A 27,994-nucleotide genomic window follows, 5' to 3' on the forward strand; every position below is an offset into this window, starting at 1 on the left:
TATTTATTCAATAATATTATATATTGATATTGAACCATACATAGCATACGTAGCCTGGTGGTGTGGTCCAGGTACTGCCTGGTGGTGTCGTCTAGGTACTGCCTGGTGGTGTGGTCTAGGTACTTCCTGGTGTTGAGGTCTAGGTACTGCCTGGTGGTGTGGCCTAGGTACTGCCTGGTGGTGTGGTCCAGGTACTGCCTGGTGGTGTGGCCTAGGTACTGCCTGGTGGTGTCGTCTAGGTACTGCCTGGTGGTGTGGTCTAGGTACTGCCTGGTGGTGTCGTCTAGGTACTGCCTGGTGGTGTGGTCTAGGTACTGCCTGGTGGTGTCGTCTAGGTACTGCCTGGTGGTGTGGTCTAGGTACTGCCTGGTGGTGTCGTCTAGGTACTGCCTGGTGGTGTGGCCTAGGTACTGCCTGGTGGTGTGGTCCAGGTACTGCCTGGTGGTGTGGCCTAGGTACTGCCTGGTGGTGTCGTCTAGGTACTGCCTGGTGGTGTGGCCTAGGTACTGCCTGGTGGTGTCGTCTAGGTACTGCCTGGTGGTGTGGTCTAGGTACTGCCTGGTGGTGTCGTCTAGGTACTGCCTGGTGGTGTGGCCTAGGTACTGCCTGGTGGTGTGGCCTAGGTACTGCCTGGTGGTGTGGCCTAGGTACTGCCTGGTGGTGTCGTCTAGGTACTGCCTGGTGGTGTGGTCTAGGTACTGCCTGGTGTTGAGGTCTAGGTACTGCCTGGTGGTGTGGCCTAGGTACTGCCTGGTGGTGTCGTCTAGGTACTGCCTGGTGGTGTGGTCTAGGTACTGCCTGGTGGTGTCGTCTAGGTACTGCCTGGTGGTGTGGTCTAGGTACTGGACTGTCGTTCGATGGTCTCGATGGTGACGAATTGAGCCCTTACCACTTCCTCCTGTCCCCCACCACCCCACGTCATCCTGCGAGACTCCGTGTTTTATTTTAATAAAAAATATTTTGCCCCCCTCCTAAACAAGCTCGCCTGTACTTAAGTGCTAGACATTTGGCTCCATATGTCATGGAGTTACACATTTGTCAGAAATGTTTCAGTCTTCCGTTTTGTTTTTGTTTTTAACGAGTCCATCTCAATTGGAAGCTGATATTCTAAGATGTTCTGTTGTTTTCATAAAGTTGTGCACTTTCTAAGATGAAACATCGTGCTCTCCATTGGTAGAACTTGTTCTAGGGTAGTGTTTCCCAAACTTGTTCCTACCGGAACACTTGGTACATTCTGAGTATTTAACCATACACTTTGTTTTTTGTTTTTAGAGAGATGGACTGTACCTCGTGGAACACCTATTCAAGCCTCACCGTTTGGGAAACACTGTTCCAGTTGTTCTGTTGTTTTCATTGAGTGGTGAACACATCCAATGCACACCGGAAACACTGTTCCAGGGGTTCTGTTGTTTTCATGGAGTGGTGAACACATCCAATGCACACCGGAAACACTGTTCCAGGGGTTCTGTTGTTTTCATTGAGTGGTGAACACATCCAATGCACACCGGAAACACTGTTCCAGGGGTTCTGTTGTTTTCATGGAGTGGTGAACACATCCAATGCACACCGGAAACACTGTTCCAGGGGTTCTGTTGTTTTCATGGAGTGGTGAACACATCCAATGCACACCGGAAACACTGTTCCAGGGGGTTCTGTTGTTTTCATTGAGTGGTGAACACATCCAATGCACACCGGAAACACTGTTCCAGAGGTTCTGTTGTTTTCATGGAGTGGTGAACACATCCAATGCACACCGGAAACACTGTTCCAGGGGTTCTGTTGTTTTCATGGAGTGGTGAACACATCCAATGCACACCGGAAACACTGTTCCAGGGGTTCTGTTGTTTTCATTGAGTGGTGAACACATCCAATGCACACCGGAAACACTGTTCCAGGGGGTTCTGTTGTTTTCATTGAGCGGTGAACACATCCAATGCACACCGGAAACACTGTTTCAGGGGTTCTGTTGTTTTCATTGAGTGGTGAACACATCCAATGCACACCGATGCATGTCACAAAATCTACGTCATAAGATAGTTCATGAAATAACTACTTGACTGACTTGTCTGGCTGCGCCATTTAAGTTTTAGGCGTTTCTCTTTATCTAAATGTCTAGTTGCATAGATTTTGACAGAAGATGATGATAAATGTCGACCACAGACAAAACTGAGTGGCCAGTCACGAGGCGTGTCACTCTCAGTGTCTGTTCATCCTAAACGAATGTGCTCCATTTAGTAATGTCATTGCGTTGTGTTTATTCATTCTTTTTCTTCTGATTTCTTCCTTATGGTTATGTCGGTATTGAAACATAAATAAACTTTCTGATATTCTTTATGAAAATATTGAAATCTGCCTTTTGACCTGCCTGGGCGGACCACTTGGGCACCGATTTTGAGTTTATGTTTCCACACAAATTGTCTTTGTAACCTAGTTATTTATGCTGACATGGTTCACAAAGGCGACTATGACGAGTAATGGCTCTGTATTGGGCTGCAAGTTCTTTCAGTTGTCCTATTTACCAGATCCAAAAATAAGCATCTGAAACCACATTGGTAGCCATGGGATTTCTTTTGCATACTTTCAAGTTTCTTTGTAATCAGCTTAGTTAGGATATTCCTCTGGAATTACAACACTTAGTTTGGATCCTATTTTGTGTGTATTGGGATTATAAGTTCTGTTTCCCATTCTGTTGAAATTACTTCTTCTTTCCAGACTCTTATTATCAGTCCGTGTATTTGGAAATGTAGATCTTTTCCTCTTTTTTAATTAGTTCTGCTGTAATTTGGTTCTCTCCTGGTGCTTTGTGGTTCCTCTTGGTTTTAAATATTTCTGATGTTTCACCCACTTCACTTGAATTTAGGAACTGCCCAAAATATTTAGCCCATTTCTCAATGACCTGCTGCTGCTTTCTGTGATGAGCCCACCATCTCTTTCCTCTCAGATCACCTTCTCTTCAATGTGAGTGATCTTGGAATTTTCCCATTTCCGTTTTTTTTCTGTTTAACCACTTTAGTGGCCCTTCTTTTGTTTCATGGAATCGCTGGTACTTTATTTAACACGATAGATATCTGGTACTTTATTTAACACGATAGATATCTGGTACTTTATTTAACACGATAGATATCTGGTACTTTATTTAACACGATAGATATCTGGTACTTTATTTAACACTATAGATATCTGGTACTTTATTTAACACGATAGATAACTGGTAATTTATTTAACACGATAGATATTTGGTACTTTATTTAACACGATAGATATCTGATACTTTATTTAACACGATAGATATCTGATACTTTATTTAACACGATAGATATTTGGTACTTTATTTAACACGATAGATATCTGGTACTTTATTTAACACGATAGATATCTGATACTTTATTTAACACGATAGATATCTGATACTTTATTTAACACGATAGATATCTGATACTTTATTTAACACGATAGATATCTGGTACTTTATTTAACACGATAGATATTTGGTACTTTATTTAACACGATAGATATTTGGTACTTTATTTAACACGATAGATATCTGATACTTTATTTAACACGATAGATATCTGGTACTTTATTTAACACGATAGATATCTGATACTTTATTTAACACGATAGATATCTGGTACTTTATTTAACACGATAGATATTTGGTACTTTATTTAACACGATAGATATTTGGTACTTTATTTAACACGATAGATATTTGGTACTTTATTTAACACGATAGATATCTGGTACTTTATTTAACACGATAGATATCTGGTACTTTATTTAACACGATAGATATCTGGTACTTTATTTAACACGATAGATATCTGATACTTTATTTAACACGATAGATATCTGATACTTTATTTAACACGATAGATATCTGATACTTTATTTAACACGATAGATATCTGGTACTTTATTTAACACGATAGATATCTGATACTTTATTTAACACGATAGATATCTGATACTTTATTTAACACGATAGATATCTGATACTTTATTTAACACGATAGATATCTGATACTTTATTTAACACGATAGATATCTGATACTTTATTTAACACGATAGATATCTGATACTTTATTTAACACGATAGATATCTGATACTTTATTTAACACGATAGATATCTGATACTTTATTTAACACGATAGATATCTGGTACTTTATTTAATACGATAGATATTTGGTACTTTATTTAACACGATAGGTATCTGGTACTTTATTTAACACGATAGATATCTGGTACTTTATTTAATACGATAGATATCTGATACTTTATTTAACACGATAGATATCTGGTACTTTATTTAACACGATAGATATCTGGTACTTTATTTAACACGATAGATATCTGATACTTTATTTAACACGATAGATATCTGGTACTTTATTTAACACGATAGATATCTGATACTTTATTTAACACGATAGATATCTGATACTTTATTTAACACGATAGATATCTGATACTTTATTTAACACGATAGATATCTGGTACTTTATTTAATACGATAGATATTTGGTACTTTATTTAACACGATAGGTATCTGGTACTTTATTTAACACGATAGATATCTGGTACTTTATTTAATACGATAGATATCTGATACTTTATTTAACACGATAGATATCTGATACTTTATTTAACACGATAGATATCTGGTACTTTATTTAACACGATAGATATCTGGTACTTTATTTAATACGATAGATATCTGATACTTTATTTAACACGATAGATATCTGATACTTTATTTAACACGATAGATATCTGGTACTTTATTTAACACGATAGATATCTGATACTTTATTTAACACGATAGATATCTGGTACTTTATTTAACACGATAGATATCTGGTACTTTATTTAACACGATAGATATCTGATACTTTATTTAACACGATAGATATCTGGTACTTTATTTAATACGATAGATATCTGGTACTTTATTTAACACGATAGATATCTGGTACTTTATTTAATACGATAGATATCTGGTACTTTATTTAACACGATAGATATCTGATACTTTATTTAACACGATAGATATCTGGTACTTTATTTAACACGATAGATATCTGATACTTTATTTAACACGATAGATATCTGGTACTTTATTTAACACGATAGATATCTGGTACTTTATTTAATACGATAGATATCTGATACTTTATTTAACACGATAGATATCTGATACTTTATTTAACACGATAGATATCTGGTACTTTATTTAACACGATAGATATCTGATACTTTATTTAACACGATAGATATCTGGTACTTTATTTAACACGATAGATATCTGGTACTTTATTTAACACGATAGATATCTGATACTTTATTTAACACGATAGATATCTGGTACTTTATTTAACACGATAGATATCTGATACTTTATTTAACACGATAGATATCTGGTACTTTATTTAACACGATAGATATCTGGTACTTTATTTAACACGATAGATATCTGGTACTTTATTTAACACGATAGATATCTGATACTTTATTTAACACGATAGATATCTGATACTTTATTTAACACGATAGATATCTGGTACTTTATTTAACACGATAGATATCTGATACTTTATTTAACACGATAGATATCTGGTACTTTATTTAACACGATAGATATCTGGTACTTTATTTAACACGATAGATATCTGATACTTTATTTAACACGATAGATATCTGGTACTTTATTTAACACGATAGATATCTGGTACTTTATTTAACACGATAGATATCTGGTACTTTATTTAACACGATAGATATCTGGTACTTTATTTAACACGATAGATATCTGGTACTTTATTTAACACGATAGATATCTGGTACTTTATTTAACACGATAGATATCTGATACTTTATTTAACACGATAGATATCTGGTACTTTATTTAACACGATAGATATCTGATACTTTATTTAACACGATAGATATCTGGTACTTTATTTAACACGATAGATATCTGGTACTTTATTTAACACTATAGATATCTGGTACTTTATTTAACACGATAGATAACTGATACTTTATTTAACACGATAGATATCTGGTACTTTATTTAACACGATAGATATCTGGTACTTTATTTAACACGATAGATATCTGATACTTTATTTAACACGATAGATATCTGATACTTTATTTAACACGATAGATATCTGGTACTTTATTTAACACGATAGATATTTGGTACTTTATTTAACACGATAGATATCTGATACTTTATTTAACACGATAGATATCTGGTACTTTATTTAACACGATAGATATCTGATACTTTATTTAACACGATAGATATCTGATACTTTATTTAACACGATAGATATCTGATACTTTATTTAACACGATAGATATCTGGTACTTTATTTAACACGATAGATATCTGGTACTTTATTTAACACGATAGATATCTGGTACTTTATTTAACACGATAGATATCTGATACTTTATTTAACACGATAGATATCTGGTACTTTATTTAACACGATAGATATCTGATACTTTATTTAACACGATAGATATCTGGTACTTTATTTAACACGATAGATATCTGGTACTTTATTTAACACGATAGATAACTGATACTTTATTTAACACGATAGATATCTGGTACTTTATTTAACACGATAGATATCTGGTACTTTATTTAACACGATAGATATCTGATACTTTATTTAACACGATAGATATCTGATACTTTATTTAACACGATAGATATCTGGTACTTTATTTAACACGATAGATATCTGGTACTTTATTTAACACGATAGATATCTGATACTTTATTTAACACGATAGATATCTGGTACTTTATTTAACACGATAGATATCTGATACTTTATTTAACACGATAGATATCTGATACTTTATTTAATACGATAGGTACTTGCACATACTTTTTTTTCCCACTTTATCACACAGCACAACACAAGCTTATGTAATCACACAACGCTTATGACATCTTATGAAATCACATAAATGGCGGTTAAAGACAGCTTATGAAATCACATAAATGGCGGTTAAAGACAGCTTGTGAAATCACATAATGGGCAGTTATGTTATTACATAATGGGCAGTTAACTCAGTTATGTAATTATTCAATGCATTATAGGATGCGCAAAATAGGAAATCCGGCATCCTATACATAGTCTACATCTATATATAATATCAAATAGATGTATATTATTTCTTGCACTTTTAAGTTCTCGGAAACAGAAACGCTATTGCTAAACTGACACACTATTGCTAAACAGATATACTATTGCTAAACAAACACAATATTGCTAAACAGACACACTATTGTCAGTGATAACAAGGACTTGTTTCGATGGGTGAGCTGCTGTTCATGGTGCAGGTGCATATCATGGGTTTAAAAAAAAAGATTCAAGGAGAAACATACCCCGCGTTTTGTTTTTAACACCATGTGTTTTCTGGCGGCCTCCCGATGTCTATGTACAGTATTGGGAAATCATCGAAGCGCCAAAGGAAGTCGAGACTTTTCCCAGCATTCCAATAGATACCAACAGGAAAAATGTCATTTTGGAAAATGATAATTAGTAAATAAATATTTTGTACAATTTTTTAAAATTAAAAGTTTTCCTGTCTACCCGGGTAAGGGTATCGAGTTCTATTACGATATATTTCAAGTGGGGAGAGGGGGAGTAACAATTATTTTTTCTCTAACTAGCCGTCTTTCAGTTGAACCAATCAGAGCTGCATGTTGTATTAGAGGATGTCAGCATTTCTAATGTGTCTGGGTTGAACCAATCAGAGCTGCATGTTGTATTGGAGGATGTCAGCATTTCTAATGTGTCTGGGTTGAACCAATCAGAGCTGCATGTTGTATTAGAGGATGTCAGCATTTCTAATGTGTCTGGGTTGAACCAATCAGAGCTGCATGTTGTATTGGAGGATGTCAGCATTTCTAATGTGTCTGGGTTGAACCAATCAGAGCTGCATGTTGTATTAGAGGATGTCAGCATTTCTAATGTGTCTGGGTTGAACCAATCAGAGCTGCATGTTGTATTAGAGAATGTCAGCATTTCTAATGTCTGGGTTGAACCTAGCTTTAAGATCGCTCACTGTCACCCCACACACTGAAATAGTCTTTCACTGGCAGAACGTGTGGCAGGAATAGCCAGCAACGTTTTAGCAATCGATGCCATCGTCAGAATGCTCTAAAATCTCTTTCCAAAGTTCTTGTCTCATGTTGTTACTTTCAGCGTCATTCAAGGCAATTTAATTCTTTCAGGAAAGAATCTGTTGTACCAGATGACTGAATTCTCCAAAACTGTCTTTTTATGAACACTGTATCTGAGTGCTTTGATAGCACCTGGTGTGTTAAAATAATTATGCATACCAAATTAGGCATACGCATCTAAAAAAAACCCAAGCAACTATTTTAACAAAGCTCAATAAGTGTTGCAAGTCAATACAAAGGAAGAATAAGCTGGACATAATAGCTGCCCTTAAATCACACACAATGTCAATGTCTGTACCATTGATCTTACGGATTGATTGAAGACGAAATAGCATTGGCCATACATCAGGGGATGTCGACACATTGTCATGTGATAGTGGCACAGAAGCCTTGAGAAATGGATGCAAACATTTAACGACGTCACACCACAAGATATTCCTAAACAGTTTAGTTTCACACTTTTGTTTTGACATGACGTTTGACCATTGCAACGAGAAGTAACCTTCTGATTTTTTCCACTAAGTTTAAGTTTCTTTTGAGATTTTGATCACACTGTAAACTAGATCAGCATCAGGGGATTTTAGAGCCTTTTAACAGTCAAGTTCACAGCTAATTGTAACATTGTTGTTCAGAATATGGCTTTCACAGCTAATTGTAACATTATTGTGATAAGAGAACTTCATATTACTTCCATTACCAGTAACACATTGTCACTCTTTACACTCTTTAAGAATTTCAGTTGTCTTTGCTTTTACTGCTATGCCACTTTAAGGCATTAATCAGGGCCGGCATTAGGCATAGGCAAATAGGCAGCTCCCTAGGGCCTAAAGTTGGTCAGGGCCTCGCATAAATTGGTTTAGAGAAGAAATAGTGTGCCCAACGTTTTTGTTGGTTTGAAATCAATGACGTCATTTTTTTAAAAGTTGTTTATTTATTTTTGAAAATCTTATTTGAGGGGGGGGCACTTCGCCCATGGCCTCCAATTATTTAAGGCCGGTCCTGCATTTATGGACGATCAAATTGCAAAATTTGCAATATTGCTAATCTTAATTCAGTACGGTTAAGATAAAGACAGTTCGGTTCGGTTCGTACCGATCGGTTTTAAAGTCCGGGTTTGGTTCGGTCGTGAGGTTCGCGTTCGTTCGGTTCCGGTTAGGTTTGTTTTCCATCACTAGCTATAAGTAGCGATTAGCTAAATGTGGGTAACAACCTCTAGTAGGAAAAGGAAAGAACTAATTATATTGAGATAAGAGTCGGGTCTTATAACTATTTTGGGCAGAAGGTAGAAAGGGTTTGCCCGAGTTGAAAGTTTATCATATGGTAAAAAAGACAGATTCATGTGACAATGGGGAAATGAAATGAAATGACGATCTTAGAACTTTGGGGATCTGTGTTCATGTTGCAATCAATTCTGGACCCCTGCGATTACTGACATAAGTTTTCTATACAGATTAGTGACAATTTGAATTTCCTTACTGCTGGCTCATAATGTTATACTGACCTAGAGGATCGCTTCCTAAAGCTGTCCACCTCGCACCACTTAAGCGGAGTAAATCTTTCAGATAGAGTGCCGGTCAAAGTATTTTTGTACAATGGTCATTCATAATACTACATACCAATAATACTGGTCATAGTGAATTCTCTTTCCTAATCATTGTTAAAGTATTTAATATAGATCAATTTCAACTACTAATATTTTATAGACGTTTTATTATTAAACTGATACAGATAATTAGAGAGAAATCTGAGTAGTCCCAAATAGTGTTGGGTGTTCTGAGCCCCAGGCCTAATGATAATTAGCATGTACTTACACTAGAATGCTTATGCAAAGCGGGCCCATCCCTCTCTTGTTATCTCTATCTATATATCTACCTATCTATCTTTCTCACTGTATATATATATATATATAATGTTCGGTTTAATATTTCCCCTTAAATAATAATAATAATAATCTTTATTGTCCGTAAGGAAATTTGTCTTACCATTTGTGCATTACAACAAACCAAACATTGTAACTATAAAAAAAACAAAATGTACATTCACACCAGACTCACTCATAATTTATATGGGAAAAGTTTATATCAGATTGCTTCCAATTAAACTTTGATAATATTTGTGTATCATCACATTGTTCAACTATTAAATGTATTAAATGATATGTTGCAGTTTGAAGTGTTCCGTTTGATTCACATGCAATACAAGAATCACTCTAGCCAACATAAAACAAAATATGCATTTTAATTGAGTCAGTCTCTATAGTCTCACCATTAACGCAAATAAACTAAAGACGTACACAATCTACTCCGTCTCTCTATCTCTCTTTCTCTCTCTCTCTTCTCCAAAGCCTGCAAAATGTACGGACTAGTTTCTCATTAACCGCCTGGCTTCATTCAACCCAGTGGCAACTTTCACAGCGTGTAGAGCTTAATTATCCGGAGCAAGCGTCCACTCAAGTTTCTCTTTAGTCTTGCCACTAGCCAGTGGCCGTGGATGAGACCAGAATGTTTATTTCCTCACTAAATGAACCATACTATCCACAACGTTGCTCTGTGTTCTATTCATCTGTATCCTAGTCAATGTGCTCATTGTAATTATATACTCATATTTAAAAGACAATTGTGTCTTCTATCTAGCTTGGTCATTGAAGCTTCTGACTTAGCGTCAACTAGGTACTGTTATACTTTATGTCTAAAAATGTATGCTCTAGAAATTGATTTATCGTATATATTGATCAGTAAGATCAATCTTGACTTACTGCAATATTAAGTCTTATCCTGTAAATATTATAAATTGTTTTATGGATTAGAACCAGTATTATTCAGTAGGCAGTAATAGGGTCTGGTGGGGAGCTTTCTCTTTGAAATATTCTCTTCAAGGCACTTTGTGAGTATTCAGGTTAGGGTTCTTTTTCCATGTATGGAAGTTTTACACAATGAGACCGAAAAGACTACCACCGTTAAAAAAATACCCCCAAAAATCTAGTTTAGAGCTACAAATTCTGTCCAATACTCAAATAGTTTTATTTTATATGGAACTCCTTTGAATGCCACGGTAACATAAATATTTTGCCTTTTTATATTTATACTAGCCATATGTTACCCGCGTCCCGCCGGTCTTTATTTACGTATCACTGTCGATGTAGTCACTGGGAGTGTTTTGTAAACAATTAAACGAAATAATAATGTTATAAGTAAAGCCAATGCGTGAATGTAAAAATAGTATGAATGGAGATATTAAATTAGCTAATCGACCTAAATCCATTTGTTCAAATAAAAACATTTGCTTGTAGGCCTACATATATTTGATTAAAGTATGAAATGAAGAGACTTTATTTTGTACCAGTTTATCTGTGGGGTCAGGGCATTTGTCTTGGTGTAAACTGCTATTGAAGAATGTATTTATTTTTATTATTATGTATAAAGTGTAAGTTAACAGGTAGATCTAGACTTTCTAGAATCTAGATATTTCTAGTATAAGATCATCAAAAGGCTACATAGATGACAGAGATAAATGGTTTACCCAAGCGGAGCATAATTGAGTACAGATCTATATTCTAAACCTAGATCTACTTATAAAATAAATAATTTTTTTTTGTTTTTGTTTCAATTATGTAAGCTATATGTAGACAAATAGTACCTACAAATAGAAGTTGAAATGTTTTCTGTATAATAGTGTAGATGTAGAATTAGTAAAGATGTAAATCTAGTATTGATCTCGCTGTCTTGTTTACGTTTTATAAAATGAAAGTAGGTTTTAGATTTATTTTTAAAATGTGTATTCTTCATTAAAAGAATAGTCAAACGTATATTTAAGAGAGTTAATATTGAACTCTCAATGATGTAAATCTAAAAATAACGCAAAATAGAGTTTATTCTATTTATTAGCCAAAAGCCAACATCTGTTTTTAATTTTTTTTAGAGCCGAAAGTTCATGACCTCGATACGCGTTGCCTTGGTGAATACTGTAGTGGCCTAGGTGACAAAAAGCAATAAAATATATTTTATTATCAAATCGAACGCGTGAATGTAATTGTTTATATAACATTGTTAGTTTTATATTTTATGTAGCTCTAGATCTAGAATCTAAACAATTTGAATGTCACAGTAGTCTAGTCAATAAATAAAAAGTTTTAGCCTATTAAAGTAAACACTTTGAATTTGTGTCGACCTAGATACATTAGGTGTAGTGTGTTGACCTAGATACAGTAGGCTATGCGAAATGATGAATGAAATTTTTTTGTCAATACGGCTAATGCATATGTGTAGCTATGTTGTTAACAGGTCTAAATGCGCATACGTAAATCTGAAAGAAAAAAGTAAATTGAAAATAAAGACTTAACTTAAACTGAATCGGTAGTTGTAGGCTTAAATGCTTTAAAAAAACACAATGGAAAGTAAACTGTATTATGTAAGTAGTTTATTAGTTAAATAATATGCCTCTATAGAGTGCAATATTATGATCTCTGACGTTAATTTATATTCTATCACTACGCGACGCATGTAATGGTGCGCGCGAGTTATGGATAAGTGTGTTAACACGGCTAAAGTTATTCGCGTTTAGAGCGAACGATTTTATTTTAAAAAATGTTTTTTAAACTCAAATTTGAAGGTTAATTTTCATCAAATAATGAAATGAATAGACACTAATTTGTATGTACAAAATTATGTTTTCTTGAATGAGAGCTAATTTAGATCTAGAGATTTTCATCTCTGCGCATGAGTGACCTCTCCGTCTTGTCTCATCAGTTACTGACAGTTAGACACATCATGTAAACATGGCCTAGATTTATAAGATACTATATTTTCATAGAGTTGGTCCTTTTTTTTTTTGGGGGGGGGGGTCTTAAGTTTGTTTTATGGCTACAATACATACACTACGGTCTAAGTTAGTACCCAAGGAGCATTTATGCCAAGTTTTATCAAGATTGGTCAAACGGTTTTGAGTTCTATTCGGCACATACATACATACATACATACATACATACATACATACATACATACATACATAACATACATGCCTTACATTCTATTTTATAGTATAGATAAGCAGCTTTGAAAAGTTTTGCTGAATTAAAAGAAATATATAAAAATAGTATAATATATTCGAGACTCGCCTTAATACCACTGGGTCTGGGTTCAAATACTGTCTTATTGACTGACGTTTCCGTTGTTCCAATGTTTGATCTAACACCTTTAATAAGTGCAGTATGCACTAATGTTTCATTCAAACTAAAAGCCTTTTTTTTTTAGTTATTAGCGGTTTCGGAAAGAGGAAAAGCTTTACTTTATTTTAGAAGATGGTAGGGCATCAGCGCAGCTTTAGATTCATTTCAATGTATCAGTGCCTGACAGTTTTAATTACAATTAGAAATAAATGTGACTTAATGAAAGCTGAGATTTAACTTACATTGCATATGTTAGAAGTATACTGAAAGCTAAGATTAATCCTACATGGGATATGTTGATGATGTAATGAAAGTTAAGATTAATCCTAAACGTGATCTGTTGATGGTGTAATGAAAGCTAAGATTAATCCTACATGGGATATGTTGATGGTGTTATGAAAGCTAAGATCATATAGTACATACACTGTATACTATCTTATATGTTTGCAGTAGGATGTTATCCAATGGTTAAAAATATTTGAATCTGGTGGAATGAAATGTCAATATCTTGTAATAATGTTTCTATGCGTTAGACACTTCTTGTTGTGTTCCTATGTCTATTACTTTGGAAGTATATAGTTAGGACAGTGTTTGTTTAGTTCATTGTACAGTTACAGTCTTTCAAAAGCGTTGTAGTCATTTCCAATGACCTGCTTATTGACGCCATCAAACTATTGACCTCAAACTGTTTGATTGATTCATTGCATTCATTTGACTGGTGTTCATCGCAATAATCTTGTCTTTGTAGACTTTCACTTTGTGGTGCTACGTACACCACTTCAGCATGGTTGTGTTGTCTGAAACCACTTGATACCATTGTTGTGACTGAAGTGTGCTATGCAATGCGTTATCTTGACCTTGCTGGGGGTCTATCACCGCGCTATTTCACTTTCTGGCAGACCTTTACAGATTATTATGACCAGGAGGAGGCACTGGGGGAGATAATATATATATATATATATATATATTTTTAAATGTCATTAAGAAAGTTGTCACAATAAAAAAATAAGATAGTTCGATTGATTGTGTGTGTACCAGTCAGACCTATGACTGATTTCACAGTATGCCATTATTAGCCTAGTAAGGGACGTCTTGAAAACCACTTGACAACCAGTGAACACCTAACACATTGTAGGTCCATGTTAAAGGTAGTTAGTGGATTACAGATACTTTCAAATATAAAACCCACAAACATTCTATTTAAGCTGCAAGATAGTTCATTTAAAGTAGATTATTGAGACGCAGAACTATAAATTTGAATACATCTATCTGTTTAATATATTGCAGTTAATCATTTATAAGTACTGGTAACTTTAAATTTGAAGATATCTTTCCATTTATTAAAATGCAGCTAATAATTCCCGTTTAACTATAATTTAAATACATATATCTATTTAATATAATGCGGTTAATAATTTATGTGTAACTTTCAATCTGAATACATCTTTCCTTTCATTTTAATGCATTATTAAATCCTGATTAATACATATATCTATTTACTATAATGCAACTCATCATTTCTGTTTGACTATGATGTTGAATACAACTATATATTTGATATTTTGCATATGTATTGAACAGCCATCTTTGTGTCAGGTTGTTGTTTTTTTAATGTCATTACAACTTAAAAATTGTTTATGTATTTTTAGCTTTTTAAATCTCTTCTCAAATGTCTTGTTTATTCTGGGGTTCTAAGTAAATTGTTTTCAGTTATAGTTTGAGGCCAATTCGTTCAAACCATACAAGCTTAATTTACAAGAAGTTACAACTTAACCACTTTCTAAAAAATTTCTACAAATTTCGCAACCAGATCTATTTGTGTACTGTTTCCACCCAGACCTTCGTGGTCTAGCTCCCGCCCACTTCACACATAAACATGACAACTGACCCTCACCTACTTAGAAATGACCTTGTTGGATAACGCGTTGAGCAAGTTATAGTTTGCATACATATCTATTAGCATAATTAGCTTATGTTAACTTGAATGGTATAGTTTGCATACATGTCTGTTAGCTTATGCTGAATAGCCTACACAAGCAAGGTTACCTTTAGTACAATGCATTTAATAACTGCAGTATGCACAGAGTAACATATGTAGGATTCAAACTAAAAGCCTTCTTTTTATCAGTTTTTTTTTTGTTTTGTTTTGGGAGGGGGGTGCTTGTTATTAGCTTCCCCCGAAAGGGAAAAGTCAATGACTTTATTTGTGTGTAGTGTAGTCTGTCTGTCTGTCAACTAAACAATGGGACATCACTCCGGGTAAACGTGAATTTTTAAGAACGTAGAAGCTAGAATCGGATTGGCGATGCCAAAGAGTTTCTTGAATCGATCTTGTTGCAGAGGCTTCTCAAGAAAACAGTCTCAAATTAAAAGCTTCTACTTAGGAGGTGAAACAACTTTACTTATTAATTTTATTTGTTCAAACAATGATAGCAATGTCGTTTTTTACTTGATTAATACTCAAATATGGATTTATAACTACAAATACAACATATTTTTAAAATTCCTCTATTTAGCTTGCATATTCATCGGCAAAACCTGGAACCTAAATAGGGATCTTTAAAAACAGCTATAACGATTTTCCTTGCATTTTAATGACTATCTAGCTATCTGGCTACACTGAGAAAACTCTAGTTTTTTTAAATAGTATTTCCGCATGTAGGCACTATTCATAAAAAAATGCCTATTTCCGATTTGAAAAAAACAACAACGCTTTTTTGCCTAACAAAAGTGCGATAGCTAAGGGAAAAAAGAAATATAGTGAAAAATAAAAGTTATCCAGGATTTTTTTCCCGGGTGGAGAAATGGGGCGAAGTAAAAATGCTCCGTTTTAAAAAAAATCTAACATTCATTCGTTATTGACAGCCAAAAGAATCGCTCTATAAGTTGTATATAGGAGGTGTTATATTTGTTTTATATTTTTTTGTTGTCCTTGCATACAAGACCGACTTTGGCCCCCACCCCGGCTAGCGCATCGTTCCACCCCAGGAGTACGCGCCTCATGGTTTGAGAAGCGCTAACCTAAACCATTTGAACAGCACACAAAAAGGAGAAGTTAAATAAGAATTTAAAAAAAATACTTTTTTAAAAACAAAGCTTATATTAAGCGTACTTATGTCAATTAGTCTGGATCAGTCATGTAAATAAATTTGTAATTTATCTACATTAACAATAAAAAAGCATTTTAAAAAATAAAAAAGGGGGAAAGACCTGAAATAGAACTCATGACTCAAGCTTCTTCTTCTTCATCGTTCTCATTGTTATGTTGGAGTGTTCATATGACTAGACCAATACATGAGATGAACTGCGCTGTAGTTTCCAAATCAGGGAGCTCTCCATATAGTTTTCTTTCTATTGGTGTGAATTGGGGCCAATGTCTTATACGGGCCTCTTGGTAAAGAGAGCAGTTTTGGAGGACGTGGTCGGCATTTTCTGGTGATACTCCACATGGGCAGATTTCACTGGTTCCAATTTTGAGCTTCCGGTACATGTGTTGTCGCATTCTGTTGTGTCCGGTCCTGAGTCGAAAGATTAGACGTTGGTCTTGTCGGGATAGCTTATAGTAAGCGTCATCTTTCTTGGGATTTGGATGGGAGCTCGTCCATTTCTCATTTATTTTATCTACAATTAATTTCTTCATTTCTTCTGGATAGAGTGCAGAGTTTATTTGTGAGTAGGTTCTCTTGGCGAGTGTGTTAGCCTTCTAATTTCCTGCTAGTTATATATGAGCTGGTATCCATTGAATAACAGTTTTTTTGCTGTTGTTGTTGAGCTTTGTAAGTGCTGTTCTGAGGTTTTTAATATAAGAGAAATCAGAGTTTTGCAGGCTTAGGAGGGTTGTTATCGCGTCTGTTAGAAAGACAATCTGACTGTGAGGGGAACTTGGATGATTCGCTAGCATGGTAGCAGCTAGTGCTAGTGCTTCACTTTCTGCTCTGTGACTGTCGAGAGCTCTCCAGTTGCAATGGATTTTTCTAGTTTTCCTCCATCTGGCCATTCGATAAGTATTCCAGCTCCTCCATTTGTGGTGGCTTTATGGGATGAGCCATCCGTGTAAACTCATCCACTGATTGCTAGGGTAATTGGTATGTAGAAAACAGTTCACTATTTCCTTGAGCTCTGTTGGTCTGTAATCAGATTTTCTTTTTATGTTTTCAATATGGTCCCTTATAGTAGGAAGAGGGCTTTCGTCCCAGGGTGGAGATTCATTATAGTGTATCGAGGATTCCAGAGTAATTTTTTCAAGTTGGTGTTTCTTTTTTAGGTTTAGAGATTCCTGTATGAAATTGGTCCTTTTGAGACGTTTTTTTTTTTTTTTTGTGCCAGTTTTGTGGATTTTTGTTCTGAGTGGGTGCCTCTCCAAGGTTTCCAATTTAGTGAATTGGGAAAGGATTTTTATTTCTCTTCTTTCATCCAGAGAGATCAGGGCAGCGGTTTCCTCTATAGCTCTTATGAGTGTTGTTTTGATTGCTCCTGTCATTATCCTTAGACCAATATTTTAAACCTTGTCTATTTTTTCTTAGGTTGGTTTAGGCTGCTGAGCCCCATGCTGTGGCACCATATTCTAGTACAGGTCTTACATAACTGGTATAGGTCTTTTTCAGGATGTTATGATTAGCTCCCCAATCTGTGCCAGCTAATTTTTAGCGGCCCCCGAAAGGGGAAAAGACGCTATTAGTTTTGTGCGAAATGTCTGTCCGTCTGTCCGTCCGTCCCGTTTAGATCTCCTAAACTAGAAGAGATATTGAAAATCCGACTTCACAATATTTTAGACCATTCAAAGTTCTGATGCAACGGCTACTTTTTTTTTTCCTGAAAGTGAAAATTCTAATTTTTAATAATCAATTATGCAAGAAGTTTTTTATAAGAAAAAGCTAATTAGTATGCATTATATGTTACACCTAATTTAAGACGAATAGTAATCTTATAAACATCATTTTCGTGAACATTTTTCTATATAGCGGAAATTTTTTTTTTTTTTTTTTTTTTTTTTTTTGAGAATTCGAAAATGAGATTGAGCTTTTTCAAAGAAATTAACTTATTTAGTTCGAACCGAGGGTTCCGGGTTCGAATCCTAGTGAAGACTGGGATTTTCAACTTCTGAGTCTACCCAGCTCTAATGGGTACCTGACATTAGTTGGGGAAAAGCAAAGGCGGTTGGTCGTTGTGCTGGCTACCTGACACCCTCGTTAACCGTCGGCCACAACGACAGATGAACTTTACATCATCTGCCCTATAGACCACAAACTAGTTAGGCCAGGTTCACATCTAACTTTACATTCACTTTCACGTATCCTTTGATCTGCGGGACGGTTGGGGCACTACACAAGCTCTGTTAACCTTCTTTCTCCATTCTTATCTCTCATTTGTCTTTGATATAATTTCATTCGGATGTTCTTTCTGAAAATATTGAAGCCTACCTGGGTGGACCACTGGTCGTGCGGTTTGCGCGCTGGACTGTCGTTTGGATTTATCGACGATCGAAGGTTCAAACCCTGCCTGCTCCCATCCCCCGTCGTCCTGCGGGAGGTTTGGACTAGGAAGTAAACTATCTTCAACTCTGAAGGATTATCCGAATTATGTAAAACATTTTACTTCGGGGGCCGATTTTGACTTTGTGTTTCCACACAAACTGTCTTTTGTAACCTTGTTTCAAGTGGAATAGTCTCTGGATGCCTTTACTCTGTGTTTTATCTATTTGTTTTTTCCAGGTTAGTCTCGGGTCATAGGTGACTCCAAGATATGTAGGGCTGACATTTTTTTTCTAAAGCGTCCTTATCTAATGTTAATTTTATTGTTTGTTGTTTTGTTGACAGTGAGAATATGGTATATGTTGTCTTTTTTGTGTTGATGGACATGCCCTAGTCTTTGGACCAATTATTGAGCTTATCAAGAGCATCTTGTAATCGAAATTTCGATGTTCCTACATATTCTTCTGTGCTAATTAAGGCAAGGTCATCTGCATACATGCTGCTTTTAACTTTTCTTGGTAGGTTTTGATTTAGATCATAATGTTTGGAATTCTGCCAGATTTCCAGCTAGCATTGAATATTTGTAGCAGTTTTCTTTTGGCTTGAGGACCCAAGTGAAGAAGCATATCATTAGATATTTTGTCTGGGCTCGGGGCTTGTTTTGGTTTGAGGAATTTTAGGGATTCATCTAGTTCCTCCATTTTAAGATTAGTGGTCATTCCCAAGGAGTAAGCTGGATTGTTTTCTTTAATTTTATCTTGGATTTCTGAGTTTACATCTTTATTTCTACTTTCATTAATTTGTATTTGTCCTACGCTTTGGAAAAACTTAATGAATTCATTTGCTGCTTCTTGGCCTTTCAGGGGTTTGTTGTCCTTTTCTATTACTATAGGAGTTGTTCTGTTTTCTTCCTGGTTGAGACTCAAGCCTTCTTATGGTTCTCAAGCCAACACGGTGACCACTCGCTAGTGGCCGAGAACATATAAATATGGAATATATCTATTGTTTCTATAGTCTCGACTTATTTTTCAGGATCGTGTTCACTAAGACTCAGACGATGACCTATAAAGGGGACTAATTCAGCTTATAGCACCACTTCAGTCAATTAAAATTTCTTTCCCTTGTTTGAGATACCAAACACAATTTTTTATTTTAAATAGTTAAATAGCTAATTGGTTAATTTGTATTGATTTTTGTGTTGTCAGGTGAAAGAAATAATTATGCGAAATTTCAGCTTGATCCGAGATTAGGTGTGTGAGAAATCACGTGTACAAACTTTTTACCAGACAGAGTGAGTTTATATAAGCTTTCTAAAAACTATCCTTACTGCAAACAATAGATTGTACATCTAGGGAAAACATTGAAATATTGTCTATCTCATCAATCCAAAGCGCCACTGAAGGCTTCAACATTGACCCTGCCACCTGGTAGACGAAACCACATGACCATAAGCATCATGAGGTCGCGCTGTGAAATCTGGCGCTTAAATTGCAGAGGACAAGAGAAGAGCGCTGGCAGAAGAAAAGGGCCAGACTAAAAAAATCAAGGCAACCGACACAAGCTCCAGCTGGGCTGACCTGGCCAGTAGGTCTCAACAGAAGCACAGTGCAAAGCCTTCAGCTCCCTGGATGACAAAAGTGGTCATCAACGAACCACGAACTAAATCTCATCAATTATTTTATTGACAACTAATTACAATATCACTCCGACTGTTCACTGAACTAGAATCAGATTTGGAAATACTAATAGATGTTATGCCTGAATATCGAATATACATAGTCTTTTTTATCCACATTGACACATGGTTGCAAACACGACGCATTGTATCTAGCACGGCAATCGGAAATAGCGACATTCCCCCTTTCGGGGGCCGCTAAAAATCTTTTTTGAATTAAAGCCGAAAAGTATGTAGCTCAGATTAAACAAAGAGCTCTTACCATTAAAACAAACTGGTTGAGGAAAGGCAATCGACATATCATTTTTAAAGGTCATTAATGAAACACTAAGAAAGATGTTTGACCTTTTGCAAACAAGCAATTTAGAACAGCTCGTACAGACTTAGCCCAGAGTAATTCTACTTCGTATATTGAATGAGAATCTCAGTAGTCTTGATGTCACGCAAATATCTGTAGCTACTTTGAACGTTAGCGTAGACAATTGTAATTAAGTTGTATCAAGCCACACATCAGTGTAAGCCCTAAACATAGAGAGGCATCCTACACACTGGACCTAAACACAAGACATCTAGTTCTAGTAAATTCCCCCCCTCCCACACACACACACACACAGCTCCATTCCAAGAGGTGGGGGCATACTCCACTCTACTAGGTTGTTTTTCTTCACCTGTGTTTGCACCCTCTTCGCCAAGTGACTGAACTGTTTTACTTGACTGCGTTACTAGATCTCGATCTAGTACATAGCCATAGTTTATAGTTTATAGTGCCTGCTTTATTTAACTCTTTTTGTGTGTACTTAATAGTTTTATGGATTTTGTTCGTTGCATCTGACAGTCAAATTATAGTAAGTCCAAGTAGTTTTATGGCTATCTTTTGTAACCATGTGAAACCTCTTCGTTTAACGCGAGATATAGGCCTACTTAAGACCCAAGTCAAACTGACATTTTCATATTAGATTAGCAGTCTTATATTATCATTCAAACTATCATCTATTTCTCTTATTATTTCAACAAGTCTCTGCCTAGTAAACGTGGTCAGTTTTAGACAACACTTTTTGGTCACTTGTTTTGGTATTTGGTCTTTCTTCTAACCTTCTTGTGTTTATCAAATGAATATGTTTTTTTTTTTTAAAAGGGCATTGGGCTTCTTCACATTCAACAGTTCATTAAATACTTAGTGACTATAGATACGTGAAAGGACTCAGCACTATATATGCAAATAGGCATAGCAGCTTTGTACTTTGAGTGCAATGACATTTATACTGTGAATGCGTGCCACTGTTTATAAATACAACTACTTAACCACTGTGTATGTATTAATAAGATTACTCTAACAATTTTCATTAATATAATACTTGTACGGCCATACCTTTTTTTGTCTCACTTCATTGCTAAGATTTCCCTAAGTGGTTTGCCGTCATGTAGTCTGTACCTATCCTGTACGGGGTCTTCAAGCCAATGTACGTGATCATTGATCTCAAACCACTTCCTGGGAAACCAACTCACCACCTTCTGCTTACTTCCTGTCTATTACGTCATCACTGAGAGTTAAAGGGTGCCGAGGAGTGGGGAGACTTGGGGACTGTAAGTGTCATCAAGGTCGCCATATTGATCGGCGACACTAGCATTTGGAATGTCTTCAAACGGCCAAAACAGGTGTAGCCTTGCAGAAAACAGGTTCACAATGATCAGAGCCTTACATCTACTTTGTTAGAACGTTGAGAGCTACATAGTAGGCTTATTAGTATTCAAAAAAAAATCAAAACAAATCAAAAGCTAGTCTGTTTTTACACATGGATCTGAGCACGTGAGGGTCACATGAAATTTTAATTGTATGCCAGCAGTGACGTATGTTAGCAATAATCTACGTTAGCAGTGACCTATGTTAGCAGTGACCTATGTTAGTAATGACCTATGTTAGCAATGACCTATGTTAGCAGTGATCTATGTTAGCAGTGTCCTATGTTAGCAGTGACCTATGTTAGTAATGACCCATGTTAGTAATGACCTATGTTAGCAGTGACCTATGTTAGTAATGACCTATGTTAGCAGTGACCTATGTTAGCAATGACCTATGTTAGCAGTGACCTATGTTAGCAGTGACCTATGTTAGCAATGACCTTTGTTAGAAGCTCATATAAAACACTACGGGTACTTTTTGGGTACAAAATAAGTCACAGGAAAACGGTTTCGCATACGCTCTGGATTTTTGTCTTCGTGGACCCGGTTTCGAACTCTGGCCGCCGTAATCCCCCGCCTTCCGTTTAGATTAGTGTGTAATCATGTTCAAATCCGAAAGATGTAAATGAAACGTGTCTATCAGAAACAATGAACCATTGCTAAGCATATTTTCAACCTCCTTACAAAAGGTACCCGGTACATTTTAAACAGGATTACTTGCGGTTACACCCGTGGAAATAGGATGTAAGGACTAACTTGTCGCCTGCCTGAATTCTGTTAGGATTTTTTTTTAAAGCTTATATCAACTTACTCTGTCTGTCTATTTGTCTGTCCGTCTGGTAAAAAAAAATTGTCTCCATTTCCCATTCTAGGATCAAGTTAAAACTTTGTACAATTATTCAATGAACCTGAAATATCACTAATCAATGAAACAATTAACCAATTTATTAATTAATTATTGGTGATTAATAATTTTGTTTGATATCGGGATAAGGGTAATAAATCCTACTTAATGAGAGATGTAGATGTATATATGGATTTGGCAATTCCTTCCCTTAGATAAGCTTTTTTTTTTTTTAAGTATTCTTTTTTTAGCGGCCCCCGTAAGGGGAAAAAGCCGCTATTAGGTTTGTGCAAAATGTCCGTCTGTCCGTCTGTCACACTCAGATCTCGAAAACTAGAAGAGATATGAAAAATATTATTTCATCATTAAATCCGGCTTGAAAAGTTTAGGTGCAACGGCTACTTTTGGTTTTCTAAAAGCAAACCGTTTAATTTATAAAATTAATTATGCAAGCGATTTTTTCATAAAAATACACCAATTCTAAAACAATTACGTAAATGTAAGGGAGGCAATGTTACAATATGCTAACAAAGATGGACAATTTTTGTGTATTTTCAGTATCACTAAGTCAAATATATTTTTAAAATGTACAGGAAATGTTTACAACAAATACAAATAATAGTTAAAGTCGTTTTTTCTGGTCAACTAGCTGCTAAAATTAAAAGAAAACATTTCTGTTTGTTTATAAAGGCTAATAATGCACTTTGTATGTAAATATCACGCACATTTTTTTAAATGGACTTTTTATGCAGCGATTTTCGTGCAGTAGCGTAACGTCGCAACATGATCAGGTGCTAAACCAATTCCTTAAACTTTTTTTAAAAATCAGATTTTATTTATTTTTTGTTTAGTGCCCCCATTCGAATAAAAGAAGATTATTTTTGTGCGTTTTGTCTGTTGGTCGGTCTGTCCGTCACGATTAGATTTAAAAAACTAGAACTCTAAAAGCTATTGAAAATCTGATTTACCCTTTAATGTTCCTCCCATAACATCTCAATAGTTTTAAGTATCTAAAATTGATTGTTCCGGATTTTTTTGTGCAAAACTAATCAACGCCAACAAATGTTTGTTTGCTCTTCTAACTTATATTACATTCAATTTCCATGCTTAAACGTTGCAAAAACACATTATCAATAATATGTTGTTCCGTTTTTTATGTAAATAGCATACTAATGCTAAATCATAATCTCTATACTGACTTATATTTCATTAAGTGTAAAAATGTTCCGGATATTGTTTTATAAAACATGAATTATGCCTAATGATTGTTTGAAATCGCATAAGGCTTTTAAAAAAAGTAATTTACTAGAATTGATTACTGAAAATTACTTTTTAGACATTAAATTTTCTTGTAAAACATAACATAGAAGTTTTGTAATCGATAAAGAAAGTTCCGGATTTTGTTTCTTACAAATCGTCGCCAGAAATTTCCGAATTTATTTAAAAATCTACTAACGCCAAATAATTGTTTGAACTCCCTCTTCTAATTAATAAACAAATAATCTTCTCATTTACGAAATAATGTTTTTACGGATTTTTATGAAAAATATTTTAACTCACTACTCTCTTACAGTACATTTAACTTTCTACCTAAAACATTAAAAAATCTAATTATCGTTAATATTATGTTCCGATTTTTAAGGAAAACAGAATCCAAACACCAAAGTAAGGTATGAAAATTTCTCCACGTGGCTGTAGTACATCTAATTTTTATACGAGACCATCCAAAAAATTTAATTAACGGTATTACATTTATCTGAAATTCTCTTTTTCTTTTACTATTTATACAAACATCCGGAACAATCTATTATATAAACTTTTCAATTGTGTTCATACCTAAAAATTATTGCGATGTTTTGAAACGTAAAATAAAGGTTAATAAATTTTTAATAACTTTTAGTTGTTTTTTTTATATCAAGATAACGGACAGACCGACTGACAGACAAAACGCAAAAACAATGTGGCTTTGATCCTTTTTAAATAATATCTATTAGAACTCAGTGCACCAATGTCTATGAACCCTCGTTAAATATCTCGTGTAAATAAAGACATTTTTTTTTATGGTACCGGTACTAGCCTATTGTGAGGTAATGGAATTTTTTTTCTTTGACGTCATATGAATGGACTCTTTAAATGTAATGTTAAAAGAACGCACTCGGTGCACCAATGTCTATTAACCCTCGAAAAAATTGCTTGTATTAATGAAAACATATTTTAGTCTAACTAAGCCGTGTGACGTAGTGTTTTTTTTTCCTTTGACGTCACATGGAATGAATTCTTTAAATGAAATGCTAAAAGAACGCACTCGGTGCACCAATGTCTATGAACACTCGAGAAATGGCTCGTGTTGATAAAGGTGATTTTTAGTCTAGCTAGGCCTTGTGACGTAGTGTTTTTTTTTTCCTTTGACGTCATATGGAATGAATTCTTTAAATGAAATGCTAAAAGAACGCACTCGGTGCACCAATGTCTATGAACACTCGATAAAAGGCTCGTAATGATGAAGGCGATTTTTATTCTAGCTAGGCCGTGTGACGTAGTGTTTTTTTTCCTTTGACGTCATATGGAATGAATTCTTTAAATGAAATGCTTAAAGAACGCACTCGGTGCACCAAAGTCTATGAACACTCGATAAAAGGCTCTTATAGATGAAGGCGATTTTTAGTCTAGCTAGGCCGTGTGACGTAGTGTTTTTTTTTCCCTCTGACGTTATATGGAATTAATTCTTCAAATGAAATGAAAAAAGAACTCGGTATAGTAATGTTTATTAAGCCTCGTTATGTGACTCGGGTTTAAAAAAGGAATGATATCTTGATTTAGATCTAATCTAGATTTTTTAAACTAGATCTAGATTTTATTACAGTATATCTAGATCTGGATTTATATTCTAATTAAAATTATTTTAGAGTCTAGATCTAGAATTTCTAGATCTAATTTAGACTAAAATAGACTAGATTAAGATGTAGAATTTCAATTTCTAAACTTAAAGTGTAAAAAAAAAGTGTAGATTTTCATTTCCAAACGTTTTGATCAATATTGTAATGTTTTAATATACTAAAACTAATCTACTATTTTTTTATTAAATTTAAATTTAAATTTACGGCAAATGAATCTTTGAAACATTATTACTTTTGACCATCGGATGGCTGCCTGGTCGTGCGGTTTGCGCGCTGGACTGTCGTTCAGATTTATGGATGGCCCAGGGTTCAATCCCTGCCCGCTCCCATCCCCCGTCGTCCTGCGGGATGTTTGGACTAGGAAGTAATTATCTTCAACTCTGAAGGAACATCCGAAACGTGTAAAGCATTTTACATCAAAATTAAATCACCTCTTGAATATTATTTGCGAATATGCAGATCCGACAGGGATCCGACTTCGACGGGGGCCGCCTCTGAGTTTGTGTAACACAAACTCTCTTTGTAATCTTGTTTTCTAATGCTTTTTTATTTACTTGTAAAATCTACGGTAAACAAGCACATTTAATATTTTTTAAAACAATGTGTGCATAAAATGCTAGTAGCCTACTTAGTGTTTTGAAACAAAAAGTGTCATCTTTAGGTTGACCATAAGTAACTGAAGCGCTCGAGAACGTACACTTTGTCATTTAATAGAACTGCTTATATTTATTTCAACTGAAATGACATTAGAATTACATTCTGATTCGCTTCTGTTTTCCTAGTAATATCTGTGTGACTGTGCCTTTTCTTTAAATACTTTAATCCATACATTTATCCTTCATATAGTTTTTTTTAATTTTGTTTAATTTTTGGCCTAGCCCTCAATTGAATCCTTATAGACACTAGTAATTTCTTGTTTTAATTTTCTGGAATGAACCCTGTGTTTCAATGACCTCCTTATCACTTGGGTGCTCGACTGTCGTGACAGAATGAAACCCTGCCGTCTCTAGACACAAGGCCTATCAGTTGCACTGGAACGTCTGAAAGATATTCAACACAACAAATAAAATAGATTCTCCTGCGTGCTTGCTTACGTCACGCACGTGCGTGTGTCACATTTAAGGCTTGTTCTATCATGTTATCATTTTGAACAATTGTTTCCTTAAAAAAATATTTTTTATTTTGTATTTATAATAGCCTACATTTATAGTAAAAAAAAACACACGACAATTCGAGATTTCATATAATCTAGATCTATGTAGGCCATATATCTTTTTATTCACGGGATCAAAATTTTGTTTGATGAGAAATGACTCGTAAATACAAGAGATATTGGATCTAAACGAGTGGGTAGGCCTACAATCTCTCAACGAGCTAGTCGCAAGTGTATATTTCCTATCTAAAAGAGATAGATAAAACGAATCTTATATCTATTGACTCAGCGAAGGAAAGGTGAGCTACCAATGACGTCAGAGACTCTCTTTACACACTAAATGAACGCTTACAAGCTGTAAAGAGCTCTGCGTGAATGCGTGTGCTAAACTATAAATATGAGTTAGCAAACTTCTTTCTTATCTTTTACTCATATCTATGTTTTAATTTTGTCATGAGTTAAACAACTTTGTTTGGTTATTCTGATAGGGAGAGAACAAACTGTAATAATAAAAGTAAAATGGCTCTAAATCAACACCAATAACAGTAAACTCAGGTGTACCTCAAGGAACAGTCGTAGATCTACTACTATTTTTAATTTACATAAATGATTTACCAAACTGCATTATTTGCAAAAGATTGCATTATATATAGAACAACAAAAACAACACAAGATACAGAAATTTTACTAAGAAAATGAGATGAATTACAGAAATGGGAATCAAATTTGACCATGTCTTTCCACCCAGAAAAATGTCAGTTATTAAGAGTAACAAAAAAACTAAAACAAATTCCAATTATCTTATTCATGGTAAACAACTAACACAGACTAAAAATGCAAAATAACTAGGCATTATAATAAATAAAAAAATAGTCATGGAATCCACATATTA

The 27,994-nt window shown here is 34.9% G+C and overlaps 1 protein-coding gene across 8 annotated transcripts in view; it reads left to right on the forward strand.

Moving 5' to 3' along the window:
* LOC106074013 (high affinity cGMP-specific 3',5'-cyclic phosphodiesterase 9A-like) overlaps positions 1 to 27,994 on the forward strand; it is a 132,361-nt gene that overhangs the window by 72,957 nt on the left and 31,410 nt on the right. The window contains exon 1 of one of the 8 annotated variants that reach the window (XM_056009102.1): positions 21,174 to 21,373. The exons of the other annotated variants lie outside the window; for them this stretch is intronic. The gene's annotated coding sequence lies outside the window, so the exon portion shown is untranslated. Of the gene's footprint in view, positions 1 to 21,173; positions 21,374 to 27,994 lie in introns of those variants that run through there. 8 annotated transcript variants of the gene reach the window in all.

This window comes from Biomphalaria glabrata, chromosome 13 (genome assembly GCF_947242115.1).
Source record: "Biomphalaria glabrata chromosome 13, xgBioGlab47.1, whole genome shotgun sequence".
NCBI classification, from domain to species: Eukaryota; Metazoa; Mollusca; class Gastropoda; family Planorbidae; genus Biomphalaria; species Biomphalaria glabrata.